The sequence below is a fragment of the Zonotrichia leucophrys genome, chromosome 14 (assembly GCF_028769735.1).
Source record: "Zonotrichia leucophrys gambelii isolate GWCS_2022_RI chromosome 14, RI_Zleu_2.0, whole genome shotgun sequence".
NCBI lineage: Eukaryota > Metazoa > Chordata > Aves > Passeriformes > Passerellidae > Zonotrichia > Zonotrichia leucophrys.
In genome coordinates, this window is record NC_088184.1 from 11483976 (window position 1) to 11498655 (window position 14680).

At 50.2% G+C, this 14680-nt stretch overlaps 1 protein-coding gene across 4 annotated transcripts in view; it reads left to right on the top strand.

Annotated features, from left to right (window-relative positions):
• ELFN1 (extracellular leucine rich repeat and fibronectin type III domain containing 1) overlaps nt 1-14680 on the top strand; it is a 102874-nt gene that overhangs the window by 56658 nt on the left and 31536 nt on the right. For all 4 annotated transcript variants that reach the window (XM_064726029.1, XM_064726028.1, XM_064726031.1 and 1 more), the window contains one exon: nt 511-644. The gene's annotated coding sequence lies outside the window, so the exon portion shown is untranslated. The remainder of the gene's footprint in view (nt 1-510; nt 645-14680) is intronic.

Below are 14680 nucleotides of genomic sequence, written 5' to 3' on the forward strand. Positions count from 1 at the left end.
TTAAGATATCAAAATACATTTATGAGACCTATCTTCAGGAGTAACAGGGATTATTAAACTTATTAAAGGCTGCATGTGCTGGGTGGCTGGTGCTGGTGGTGGCAGTGGCTCCTCACTCCTCCAGGAGCTCTGCATTGATGTTTTGCACCATCTGCCCTGGCCATGCCCAGAGCTATCCTTCTTCCCTGCATCTCTTTCCATCCTTGTCTGGCATTTGTCCCATTCTTTTTACTTCAGTCCCAGGTTCCCTTCCAGCATTTCTCACGGTCCCAAATCCACTGGCAAGTGGATTTCTTTTCCCTTTGAGTTACTCTGTTGAGCAGCTGCTCTCATTTGGACCTCCCTGTGCTCTTCATCCCCTTCACCTCTGGTTCCTGTGTCTCTGCATTTGATCCATGGCTTAAGCAGCTGTTCTGTCCCTGGGATGGCTTGGTATTAATCAAGCCATCAATCAATCTTTTATCCCCTTTGCTGAAACTCCCTCTTATGCTTTCTCTTTTCTCCTTGCAGGTTAAACACTGGGCTTGGTGACCACCCGTGAGATCCTGAATGCCGTGTCCAGCGAGCCTCCCAGCCCCTGAGGACAACAACTAGGACACATCCAGGGCTGTGGCTGGGACCTGCAGTGACACACGGGCTCAGAGGTGAGGGGTGGCATCTCTGGGGTGAGAGGAGGAGCTGCCTGTGGGAGAGAGCCAGCAGGGATGGAGCAGGTCCCTCTGGAGAGGGCTGAGTGCTGGGAAATCCTCCCGGGGTGGATGGGGAAGGGGAGCCTCTGGCACTCATTCCCAGCAGGAAAGAATGGGACAGGGCTGTGTTTCACACTGCTGATCATGGGGGGGTTCCTGGTGAGGCTCTTCTCCAAGTCTGGCCTTCCTGGGGAATCCCTGAGCTGCACTCCTGAAAGCGTGGCAGCAGTGAGACTTATCGTGGTTGCATGTTTGATTTTTATTTTTTTAAAGATTGAGTTCAAATTCTTCTTTTGAGGTTTAGGGAATAAAGAAAAAGCACATTATTTCTCCCCTGCAGATGAGAAGTGCAGTGCGTGCCTCCATCCCAGCTTCTACAAAATTGTGTTTTACAAAGCAGAAAAAGAATATCAGGTTCATGTTGGAGCTGTAGCTCAGTTTTCTAAGACCAGATTTTGCCCCCTGTTCCCTGTTCAAATGACTAGCTGTGCTGGGCACTTTGAAATTTTCTCTCTCTTTCTCATCTCCACCTTGACATTATGAAAAGAGTTTTCATCAATCCATTGAAAGAAGGAGATAACTTTTGTATAAAAGTGCACGGTTGACAGGGTTGAGTTTTTTGGGTAGTGTGTAATTTTTTTTTTACACTGTTATTATTTAAAAGATGCTTTCTAAGAGGACAAAAGGGAATAGCTTAATGGAAACAAATTTCTGTAGCAAAATGTGCAGCTGGATAAAAAAAGATTATTTCTGTTATTGCTTGGTTAGACATGTGAATTTTGAATTTGAGTACAAAAGGTGCTAAAAAGTGTGCCTTAACTTCTCTTCAGTGTGCTGTTGAGATTGAAAAGAATAATTTTTGGAGAAAAAACTTTTCTCTGAGCCTCTATTTCCAGCATTGTCAAATCTTTAGCAGTGGCCTTTTCCCACAGCTATTATCATGTTTTCACCTTTTCTTCTTCCACCTCATTTGTCCGTTTTTGAAGAAAATGTAGTGCTGGTGAAAGGCAGGCAGGGCTGTGGGCTGGCACTGATCTGGAAGGGAGGGACAGCAGGGCTGGAGGCTCACAGGCATGTCTGGAAGCCAAACCAGAGATGCAGTCCCAGGGAAAGATGGACAGCCTGGCCTGGGGGAAGTCATTTTGAAAGCATCTACAAGCCTACTGCCCTTAAGACCACCTTTCCAAAATGACTTTTAAGCAATTAGGAACCTCAGCATCAATGAAGATAAGCAGAGCTTAGGTGCTCAGGTCCCTTGGGGCAGACACAAATATCTCAGCAATGCAGACAGATAGACAGTTTGCCTGTCCAGATGGATCCAGACCCAGAGCCAGGCAATAAATTACAAATATAAGTGCCAAAACAGCAGGCTTGGGACACAAAGGATAAAAGACAGTTGTGTTATTTGAGCTGATAAGCTCTACATCTCGTCTGGAAGATGCTGGCATCAAAGGCTCCTGCAGGGATTTCACAATGGAGTGTTACACCATCCAGCACTGAGTTACCTAAGATGTAAAATGGGCCTTGCAGAGAAAGCTTCATGCCTGCCACAAAGGAGCAGAATTAGAGTTTGTTTTGAGGACTATTAGGCTGAATAATCTGGGATTGATCTCCATGGACATTGTGAGATATTGCTCCCAACAGAGCAATGATTGCCATTAGTGTCTCAGCTCCCTGCCTTCTTCCTCCTTTTCTCTCCAGCCTTTGTAAGGGTCAAGCGCTTCCCAGGCAGCATGAACAATATTTCCTCCTTTTCTGGTAATCATTGTCCCTTCTATTCATTCCTCAGAAGCCTTTTCACAAGCAAGAGGTATTTTCAAGGGTTGTAAGCATTCATCTCAATGCACATTTTTATGCCTATTCTCCTTGGAAGAGCTGGAGGACTAGTTAACTTTATTAGAGCAAATGAAAGGAGTTTATGGAGGTAGCCTTGTGCAGGAGGTCAGGGAGCTGGAGAGGAGAGACCTCTGAGGCTGCTGTGGAATTTCTTGCAGGAGCTGAAAAGCAGCTTTTGCTGTTTAGATTGGTGCTGCTCTTCCTTGCATTGTGCTGGCTCCTTTTCCAGCACTGAATGCTGAGATCTCCTGCATGGTCCCATCACTGGTCCAGCTAAGAGGGCTTAGGAGCAGTGACAGCTGTAAGTACCTTGGATTGGCAAGCCTGGAGGTAGCCAGGCTCACTGCACTGGGCAGGAGGTGCCCAGGGGGCTCTGGTGAAGGTTCCCACCATGTGGAACCCCAGCCTGTGGCATTCATGTTTTCTGAAAAATCCCTTCACCCAGGATTTTTCTCCTGGCGAGCTGAGAAGCCTAAGAGAAAAAGGAAAACAATAATTATCTGATATGCTTCTCCTGTGTTTTGCTCCTTTGGAATGTGTTTGGAGATTGTTTATCAACAGGTGATTGTTTCATTGGTTTTCTGTGAATTATTTTGACTCTTTGGCCAATCAGTGGCAAGCTGTGTCAGGATCTGGAGAGAGTCACAAGTTTTCATTATTATCTTTTAGCCTTCTGTAAGTATCCTTTCTGTATTCTCTAGTATAGTTTATATAGCATTATTTAATATTATATAGTATCATAAAATAATAAATTAGCCTTCTGAGAACATGGAATCAGATTTGTCACTCCTTCCTTCCTTCATCTGAGGGGAACCCAAATACAACACCAGCCAGCCCATCCCAGGCCACACCCGACTGTGCAAACCCTTCTCCAAGCAGCCTCATGCAGTGAGGAGATGACTAAAACCTGTCTCCTGGGCAATTCACTTCATTCATCAATTAAATTGTTTGCTGTGAACGCTTTGGCCCCATCCAGCTCCAGGATTTCAGCCTTGTAATTTTGCTGGCAGAGGACAGCGGTGCCATGTCCGTGAAATCTGCCTGCCAACTGCTTCCCCTGCTAAGCATTTTCTAGGCTAACGATCCCAAAATCCTTGCCAGCAGCCCCAGCTCTGTCCCTTTCAGGGCAAGGCACTCATTTAAACGTGAGCACATCTAAATGACTCCATCTGCTAAGTGACGTTGGTAAAGAAAAGATTATAGCAGGAGTTAGTGCAGTGTCCTGGGGTTGCAACCCTCTTATAAAATGGGCTGGGAGAACAAGGGGACTGTGAGGAGCTGAGGCCCAAAACCACCTGGGTGTCTGTCAGCTTGATTTATTTTCTTGCTCATTAGATAAATTAGAAAACTGGCAAAAGAAAATCATCTCCCGCTCTCAGCTGCTTGGTAACCTGCCACGTGGCACGAGATGCCAGCTGCAGGGAGATGCAGCTCCTTCCCACCCCTGTGGCCCCTCTCCCCAGGGACACAGGATGGGACTAGGGGCTGCTAGTGCCACACATCTCAGTCATCCTGCCACCCCAAACCACCTCACTGACCCATCTGGCCAATAGCTGGCAACCACTAAAGTTTCATTTTTCTCTAATACCACTGGTTTTTGAATAGCAGCTATTTTCTAGGTGAAAACAGCAGCACCAAATATTGCTTTTGAACACTGGCTTTGACCTCAGAACTGCTTGTTACCCTCATTTCACAAATCAGACAGGCTAAAGCAAAATAACCTGGTTTGTGCTGTATCATCAGGCAGGATCTGCTGCCCTTCAGAGATGTTGTTCAACACTTTGATCTTGTGGCTTGTGCCCAGTCTGCCTTCAGCAGCTGTCCCCCTTGCTTATGAACTGGACTAATTTTTATCTGTCAGAAGGATGAAGCTTAATGGTCAGACTTGATTTAAATCCCTGGGTAAAATTCACTGTCTAGGAGGTCAGGCTCCATTTACAGAACCTTCTAACCTAAAAACTCACTGAAATATTCAGCCTACATAACCAAATGTTAAATGTGGACCATTTTAGCCATCCTCAGTTCCTTTAGCTGTGTCTGATGCACTCCTATAGTGGGAAATGAGGCCACTGTTATACACACTGTATTTACACACAAGGAAAAGCTCCAGACAGGATGAGCTATTAAGAGACTGCAATGCATTTCCAGCCAAGGTGGAGGAATCCCAGATGCTGAAAACAGGGGAGAACCAGGGCAGGAGCTCCTGGGAAGGAGATCTGGGGGTTCCAGCACTGCTGTGCCAGTGCACGGAGGTGTGGGGGCAATACCTGCCCTGTGAATGATAGTTGGAGCAGATTTCCTTTGCTGTCTGTGCCCCTTCTTCTGCCTGTGGGATTTGTGTGCTGCCTGCCCAGCATCCCTGTCACCCTGTCCCCGGCCAGCATCAGGACACACACACACACACGTGTCCCGTGGCTCAGCCCCCTGCCAGGTGTGTGCCCATGTGTGCAAACGCTGCCTGGAGGGAGGGCGGGGACACCGGGCTAATTCCTTCCTGTCATATCCAAGGAATCGGCTTACAGCCCCGAGCTCTGATTACTCTTATCTTAGCCTGCACGATGCTGGCCACATCCTGAAATTACCCGGATTTTTTCAAAATCCGGGGGATGGCTTGCACTCACAGTAAACTGCAGCCCTGCTTTGAGCCCCAGCAGATTTGGGGGGCTGTGAGTCAGTGCAGAAGATGGGGCATGTGGTTTGAAGCTCCAAATGCACCTGGGTGTGATGCCCAATCCACCTGAAATACCTGATGGAGTCCTACGTGGAGCAACACCAGCAGCCCCTTCCCAGCCCCTGTGCAGAGCTGACTGCTCAGGCAGCCTCACCTGCTGGGATGCTGGCAGATAACATGCCTCTGGAATGGCCAGCCAGGGAGAGATGCTGTCAGGCAAAACATGGAGTGAAATGTTTGTGCTGCTGGGATTAGGCTGCGAGTCCCACCTGTCTGCTGTGTGACATGTGGCACTGCACCCTCCATCCACCAGCACTCCCCATTCCCCATCACTGCCTGCCAAGTCCACCCTGCTTGGAAATTCGAGTGGGGAAATCAAAGTCCTTCTCCACCCACCCCTGCTGTGCCTCTCAGGCACTGACATTAACACGGAGCTGGCTGACATTAGCTCTGAATGGGTTTTAATAACCCCCCTGTGAGCCTGAATTACCCACACAGCGTGAGGGCCACTGTGAGGGTGGGGATCTGGTGATGAGCAGGGCATCAGGGGCCAGGCCTGCACACCAGGCTGTGGACACAGGGCCAGCCATTTCCCCAAGGTGTGGACACAGGGCCAAACCAGCTCCCCAGGCTGTGGATACAGGGCCATTCCTGCTCCTCAGGCTGTGGACACAGAACATTCCTGCTCCCCAGGCTGTGGACACAGAACATTCCTGCCCCCCAGGCTGTGGACAGAACATTCCTGCTCCCCAGGTTGTGGGCACAGGGGCTGGGCCTGCTCCCCAGGCTGTGGACACAGGGCCAGCCACCCAGGGTGTGCAAGGCCTACCAGTCGCCAGTGCGGGTGGAACTGGCGTTCCTGGCCCCAGGAAGGCCTGCTCCCCAGGCTGTGGGCACAGGCCCATTCCTGCTCCCCAGTCTGTGGGCACAGTGCCAGACCCACTCCAGGGGCTGCAGTGCCTTCTGCCAGTGGCAGCTGCTAGTGTGGAACCCTGGCTGTTGCCTGGCCCCTGGAGAGCTGCTCCTCTGGCTCTTGCTGCCTGCAAATGTCCTGCCACCAGCAGCTCTGCAAGGGGCTGATGAGCTTCCCAGCACTGTCTGCTCTCATCCCCCATCCCACTGGGGCTGCTGGTCCAGGTGTGTGCCTCCAAGGGATGTTCTCCCCTCTGAGATAAGGTCTGGCTGCTGTAGAGGGGTGAGAACCCCCAGTGCCATCAATGAGAGCAACCCCGGCCCCTACCAGTGCATGGCATAACATAACAGCCCAGGTTTAGCTGCCTTTGTGCATGGGATGCTAAATGAGATCATGCCTGGCCCAGCTGGGAGTCTGGACTAGTGTATGAAAATCTAGCAAGAAGATTAAAAGGTGTCCCCAGGCAGAAGAGGGTATTTATCCCTTTCTTTGTGGCTGAGATGCACATGGTGTGGGAGGCACAGGGACAGTGACCTCCCCTGGGCACGTGGGCAGGGCTGTGTCCCCACGGGGACTGTTCTGGGGGAAACACAGTGACCAGGAAAGCTCCGAGATACAGACATCCAATCTCCCTTCCTGCACCAGGAAAGGGCTTCCTGCCCTGCATGTTCACTGCCAGCCCTGCAGCTCCTCCACAGAGGGAAAACTCCTCATTTTCCTTTTCTTTTACAAGAGAGAGAGCTAAAAGAGATGGTCAGGTGGTTCTCACTTCTTCTGGAATGTGCATGGCCTGGAAACATGCTCTGAAGTTACTTTTCCTCAATTAAAGCTCACAAGATCTGAGCAAGGGATGAAGCCTTCTTGGCCAGTCACAAAGTCACCATTTGGGTGGAGAATGATGATTTCTAGCTGCCATTGAAACCCACAGATATTTCCAGTATGGAAACAGGAACATCCCCAGGAATATGGACAGGAGATCCCAAATGGGATGGGCCAGCAGCTTCTCCAAGTCAGGCTCTACAGGGGCTGTGAAATAATCAGGCACTTGCAAGAGCTGAGTACTGATAACAACCCCTGCAAAACAGTCCATGATAATGATTGAGTTATATTTAAGAGGCTCCTTCATTCTAAGTAAATGCAAATAGTTTACTCAGAAGATATTTCCCACTAAGATCTTCTCTACATAAAATGCTAACAGATTGAGATTATGACTCTAATGATTATTTTTATTGCTGGTTTACATTTAAATGGCATATATTTCCCCCTACTGTTCTCTCTTTGGGTTAAATCAATAAAACCTATTAAGAAGGTTCTTCCTCTAAGATTCCTCCCTCTCTTCTTTCTGTCTCATCTCCACTGGTGCCCTTTTTATCCACCCACCACCAGAGATTTTTCAGAGCTGCCTCCACGATATTGGTGCCAAGGATTTGAACATCCCCTTTGACAGAGTGGAGTGAATCTGGTCTTTGCTGAGATATGGGACTACAGAGGAACTCCAGGGCTGTTCCTGTTCCTCCTCTTGGGCTGTTCTGCAAGGAGATGGAGTTGGAGCCTCTTTTAACACAGAAGCTGTACCTGTGTGTTCTCCTGTACCTCCTCAGCTATGGATGCTCTTGTGCTCCTTCAAGCACTGCCTGTGGCTCGCTGAGGAGGTGCTGGATTTCTGTTTGGAGAGGAATTATCCTGCTATATACGCAGTGAAAACCATTAAGATGCTGACCTTTAAATTGGGCTTCTTCCTGCTCATGTAGTGAGGAGGTGGGTTGAGTGCCCAAATCTTATTCATTTTAATGACAAATCCTTCACACAGAGGCTTTGAAATGCTCAGCATTAATGCAATTTTCCTCCCTCTGCTGCAGCTTGGCTTTGCTGTGCAGGGGATGTCTCTGCTTCCCTCTCACAGTGACAGACCCTACAGATTTGCTCCATAACTACCATGCCCAGGTACCATTGTGTATGGATTTGTGAGCTTAAGGCAGTGCTAACACAGGGATCTCCATGCTCCTTAATCAGCATCACTGACCTTTCTTTCCTTCATTACTCTCAGCATCACTTTTTTCCCCCCCCCAGCTTAATTTGCATAGGTCTCATGTTATCCATGTTTTTGCTTTGTGCCTGTTATCCCATTACCCTGGATAATCAAAGTTGCCTGTAATGGAAACAGCAGAAACAATTTGCTTACCCTTCTATTACAAGATATTCCCTCTACTAAGCCTGAGAATACCTGCAGTTCTGTGGTAATGCTAATTAACTGTGCATACATATAGAAAGTAAAGCAAAGGCCACCAGCATCCTTTGGGATGGTGGGGATTAAAGAAAGATGAGATATTATTCTCCTCTTTCTCTGTGCTTCACTGTCCCTATCCTCAATGGAAATTGCTTTGCACTTATAGAATAAAATGTAATACATGGTGGAGGAGTCACTGACTCTGCAGAGAGATGGAGGTAGAAGGAGCAGAGTTGTCTTTGCTGTGATCCTCCCTGATGTTTTGCTTCTTGTCTATTCCCGGATTGGGGTCTTTTCCCCATGCAGGTGCCCTTGCCTTGGGGTGCTGATTCCACAGCTATCCCCCAGAGCAGAGCTCCAGCAAAATATGGGTAGAAAACCTCCTGCCCAGCCTCAAGGATTGGTTGGAATAGTGTCTGTAAATGAATGCCCATGGCAGAGCAGGGCACCTGCTGTTGGAAGTGGCTGTGGTGCCCATCAGGATGCTCAGGTACCCTTCACTCTTCTTGGGTGGCTGAGGCAGCAGCAGCTTCAGAGCAGGTGAAGGGCCTGGGGAGAATAAGAAAGATGGTGATGAAAACAGAAAGATCATTGGGAGAAGGGACACTGTCCCAGCCATCCCTCTGCATTTTGCACTTCACAGTGCCTCAGGTGAAGGCACGTGGGGAAATCTCCCCCCATTAGTGTGCGGCACCCTCTGTCAGTCCCACATGATGCTGTCCTGTGTGTCAGCTCAACCAGGAGTGACTGACACTGCCAGGCATGTGTGGAGGGCTGCTGAGCTCTCCATGCAGGAGAAATCCCACTCAAGTCCACCCACCAGCTCCTTGCTGATTTTCCCAGCTCCTGTGCCGGCAGCATGGACAGACCACATCACTGCACCCCTTGGAGCATCTCTGACTGGCCCTGGTATGGACCCTGTGCTCCAGCAGGGTGGTTAGACAGCCCTTGCACTACTCCTGCCCCTAAAACTGTGAGGGAGATGTTATTTGTGCTCTGATAACCACAGAACCTTTGATGCAATACTCATGTTCGGGATTTTACCACATCTCTCATCCTCCAGGTCTGTCAAGGAGCTTCACGCAGCCGTGACTCAGAGAGAGGCATCAGTGGAGAGAGTCTGTAGAAACAGCCAGCAGCTGTCATGTGGAGGGCTTTAATAATGGATATGCAGGCAGATATGCATGACCTACGAGCTCAGGACCCTCCCTGCCTGAGTGGCACCAACTCTTTTAAAAGATCCCTGCACCATGCCCTGGCTCTGGCCAGACCAGAGGGCTGGGATTGCACAGGCATCACACACATCTGGCTGAGGAAAATGGGCAATAAAAGGGCTGATGGGGGTGAGTTTTGGGCCTGCATGAGCAATGTAATAACTCCCTCCCTGTCCCTGAAACCTTCAGTGCTCGCAGCTCACCATCACCCTGTGGGTGGTTTTAGGACTGTGGGTGCAGCAGAGCCTTGCTCTGCTCACAAACCTGGTGATGTTTAAAGTGCTTTGAAACTGCCCCCATGGTATTCAGCATTTAAAGGAAGGTGCAAGTTGTTGGTACAAAGGGCTTTTAACGTGCTTTGGTGAGGCCAAAGGGATTTTCAACCAAGTGCACACCAAGGGCCTGCACAGAGCCATGCTGTCCCTTGCAGGTGTATTATCTCAGCAGAGAGCTCAGTCCTGAAACTCTTGAGCCTCAGCAGAGGTGAGGAGACTCAGATTTGAGTGCTGGCTGAAGTCAGTCCCAGAGAGTTTTTGGTTCTGATCAGGCAGCACAAGCCTCAAGTGGAAGAATGGGTTTAAAAATGAAAATGTGAGTTTGACTTGTAGAAGGGGTGTTTGGGATTGGAGATGGAACTGTGTATCACTATGATCAGTGGGGAATTTCTTGTAGATTTTACATAACTGAGTCAAAGGTAAACTTCCAGTTAACTTCCCTGAGTGACTCTGTAATGATTTGACACTTAAAATTAAAGATTTGCAGTTACCAACTCCAGCATGGCTGCACTGGTGCAGTTCAAGAAGCACACAGAAACAGCCAGCAGCCTTCAACAGCAATTGCACTAAGCACTGCTCTGTCTCCTCAACTCCTGACATCATTTGGGGGAAAAAAAGGCAAAGTTTAAATTCACAGCTCTTGTTTCTCTGCAGTTCAAAGGCTTCACAAGCCTAGTTTTTAATTGGCACTGAGTTCTCCCAGCTGGTAGCCAGGGCAGTCCTGGGACTGACACCCAGCCAGGCAGGGGAGCAGCAGCCAAGGAGGGGAGGCTGTTTGATGTCCTGGGTGCCTGGCACCCAATGCAGGGACTCAGAGCTCTCCCTGCTAGATCTGGGAGCAGAGGAGCACTGCTTCATTTCTGATCATTAATGCATTGGTTTTCTTCTCACTGATCTTCTCTGTGCACAGGCCAGGGAGAGCCACATACTGAGTGGAGATCGCAGTGCAGAGACAACAAAGCTGCTTTCTTACCCTTGCTGTTCCTCACAGCTCAGCTCAGCCTGGTCTCAGCCCAGCTCAGGGCAGCAGCCTTGCCCTGCCAGGGTGGGCTGATGTCCCTGCAGAGAGAAGCAGGGAGGAGCATCCCAGGCTGTGCACAGCCTCAGCTGGCCCCAGCACCTTGGCCAAGGGGCATTCAGCACTGCTACATGAAGATCCTGGAGAGTGCAGGAGCTGCTGGCATGGAGGGGGTGGCAATTTCCTAACATTGACTTTATTAGGGAAGCCCTGGGTGCCTCAGAGAGTCACAAGCCCTCTGACAAGGGTCATAGGGTGTCTGTGACCCTGTGCAGTGACACCTGGAGTGCAGACTTACTTCAAGCACAGCTGGGGTGGGGAGCAGTGACCTGCTTCAACAGGCTCTGTTATCTTCCACCCCAACGGGACTTGAAAATCCCTTGTTGACTGAGATCTTTCCAGGCCTTTTTCTCCTCTGTCAGGAGCAGGAAGGCTCTGTGGCTTCTACAGGCAGTGCAGCTCCCACTGATGATTTCCTTAATGCTTAGAATGGGGTCCCACCTGCTTCTCTCTGCAGGTTCAGCATCTCTCCCACCTTTCTGGCTGCCTGCTTTTCTTGACCTCACCTCTCCTTGGCGAGCTGGCTCATGGCTTTGCATCCTGCAGACTTCTTCAGCCCTCTGTCATTTCTGCTCATTTGTGGTTTGACCTCAGGAAAGCACCATCACAGGTGCCCTCTGCTCTGTGCTCATTGTGCTCCATGCTCATACCTGCTCTGCCCCAGGTGCCTTTATCATTTCCACCAGCACAGTGCCAGTGAATCCTGTGCAAGACAAAACCCTCAGCAAAGCTTTGTCACTCCACCTGGCCCACGCCAAGCTGGAGCTGTCAGCCCCAAAAGCTCAGTGGGGTGGATATACTTATTGCTAGAAAGCTTTATATTTACCACGGCCTTTCTGACATTACAGTAAATGCATTTCAGAGCCCAAGAAGTATAAAAATAAACCGCAAGAAAATCAAGACAGCTAATTAGCCAAAGGTTACTGCTGGGCTCTGTGACTGTCAGCCCTTTTGAAGTTCTCCTTTACACAGGCAGATGTGTGTGCAATGCTGCTGCTCCTTTGAATAAATGTCTTGGTTTTCAGAGTGGCTTCATATCTGGATGTGACTGAACACATGTGAAGGCTGTCACAGCTAGCCTGGGCAGGAGAATCAGAATCCTTTAACCCTGCACTCCTCCAGTACTGCAGAGCACCTCATCTTGGGGAGTGGCTGATCAGGGCTGTGCTGCCTCCCAGCCCTTTGTGAGCTGAGGAGAGGCCAGAGAGCTGCCTGTGTGCACAGATAGCCCTCTGTGCTGGACATGCTCCTTCCCTCTGTGTCCCTGCCCTCTGCACTGTGGTCACAGGGAGCTGCTGAGGGCTACACTGCTCATCTAGGGTTTGGATGGTGCCATTGGGGAGCAGCTCTGTGGGGATGAGGCGCCTGGGAAGTGCTGGGGCACATCCCTCACCATCATTCCTCAGTGTCCAGTATCCTCCTGAGGATGAGCATCTTGTATGGAGCTGCTGTACTCCAGATGGGACAAGAGGCAGGGAAATGGGGTCTTGGCTGAGCTGAGAGCTGAGGGAGGGATGGAGTGCCACACCAGAGGAGAGAAGCTGAGCTGGTCATGACAGTGGTCCTGGTGCACTGGATACTGGGTCCAGAGGAGTGTTTTACTCATGTTTGGGCAGGAGAGCACTGGAACAGTGATGGAGTTTGAGCCCAGCTATCCCCTGGCCACAAGCTGTGTGAGCTTTCTCTCCCTGTGCTCTGACCTGCTCCACACAGGGACCAGAGTTTGGACACACACTGACCACAGGAACCCCCAGCATTATCTGTGCTGTGCTCTCATTTCTTCTCTCAGGTTTTCCTCCTTCCCTTGTTCTGCTTTCTTTGGGCTCTGTTTCCCCTAGGAAAACCCTTTCTGCAGCTCTCTCTTCCCTCTCTGGCAGTGTCTCCTGTCTCCAGCTCACAGCTCGTGCCGTGTCAGTGTTTGCTCAGCATTGCTCCTCCTGGAACCTTCATTTGCTGCTCATTTCCTCACAGCCTTTACACCACGAGTTGGGGCTTTATGTGCATGTGTGTGTGTGATTCAATTAAACAAAACACAATAAAATCAGGGAAAACAGAGGGAGACACAGACAGACAGCAATTCCCTGCTCTCTGAGGGCTAAGCTTGCCTGCCTGTGAGCTCGGCCCCAGCGTGGCTTTCTGATGTTGCCACATGGATTTGCTTGTAGCAGCTCCCTGGATCTCATGCTTGGGGTTTCCATCCCTCTGCTGGGACCCTGGGACAGCAGCTGCTTCTTCTCTGCTGTCAGAAGTTGGGGCTGCTTCATCACATGAGGTGAACCTTGCAGGAGCTGTGTTCCTTTTGAATAAGCCCTGAAATGCTGAAACATCTCTTAATACTCAGCCTCCTTCATCTCTCCTTTTCTACAGCTCAGTCCCAGCAGCCCTCAGGATCCTCCAGGCCAGCAATGTCCAGCTCCAGCCCTCTGGGGTGACAGATTACCCCTGTGCTAGCACCCAGCTTTCTCCCATATCACACCTTTCCCTTGCAGTGCAACCTCAAAAGCAGCAGCTGTGCTCTGCAGGGCTTTGCCTGGCTGTGAGCTTCCCTTCCACTGCTCTGTGCCCTCTCTGCCATGCCCTTCCCTTGCTCACCTCCTTCCTGCCTTGTTTTCTTTCCACTTTTTCCCTCTAATCCATTCATACTGTGAACAGATGCTTTCTCAGCATCCTTTGCTCCCAGGCTTCTCCCTGGCAGGTTTCTCACCTCTCCACACACCACACGGCTGTGGCTGTCTCTCTCTCCTGGAAAACCTGTTCCTGCTGAGCCTGCTGAGCCTGTTCCTGCTCCCCCAGCCCTGGCTGGCTCCCTGGCTCTGCAGATTCATTCTGTGAACCCAGCCTCTTCCCCCAGTGTGCCTTGGGGTGCAAATGTGGCACCTAAAGTGGGTCAGTGCAAGTGGAACGAGGTGGTCCTAGGAAGAGCAGAGAGAGAGCAGGCATGAGAGGCAGCCCCTGCCAGATTACAGGGTAGGTGGAAGAGGAACAGACGCTTTTAAAAAGTGAAGATTTCAGGTTATTCACATGGCTCCAAAACCAGATGAGAGAGTGTTACCTCCACCAGTTCCAGCCATCCTCCTGGCTCTGGGTTGGCAGCCACCTTTGCAACTTCTTGATGACTTCTGTGGTACCTCAGTGTTCCCAAAGTACAGGACAGATCAGATTTTCAGGGTTTTAAAATGCACATAAAATGTGATTAATGAAATCCTGGCACTCAATGCCCTCAACTTAGGAAAAGGTACTGACAGCAGAAGGGATCCTACCTTTTCCTGCCAGCAGCCCCAGCACACAGAGCTCCTGGAGATGTGAAATGTCTCACTGTGCCATTGTCCCTGGGTTTAACACCCCTCTCAAGTCCTGGGAGGGGCCTTGTGCTGCTGAAAGGGAAAGATCCCAAGGAGGTCATCTCTGATCAATGCTTTAGGGCTTGTGCTTGTCCAGCAGGGTAATTGCACCTGCCCAGACACCCCCAGTCACCCTCAGGGTGGGCTGCAGAACCTTGCAGAGAGATGCTCCATGCTTTGAGCCTCTGTCCCCTCCATGGAGACTCCTTCTAGCCCCAAGTCTTTATCTCTGCTTGATCCAGGGCTTCCAGGAACAGCAGGAAGAGATGCCACTCACCATGCTGTGTGTCCTTCCAGGAACAACAGGGAGAGGTGCCTCTCCCCATGCCCTGTGTCCTGGCAGTGCTGGTGGCTGTGAGGTGACACTCAGGTGTCCCTGACTCCTGTCTCTGGTGGCTGCATGCCCAGCAGAGGCAGGATGGATGCAATGGCTCCT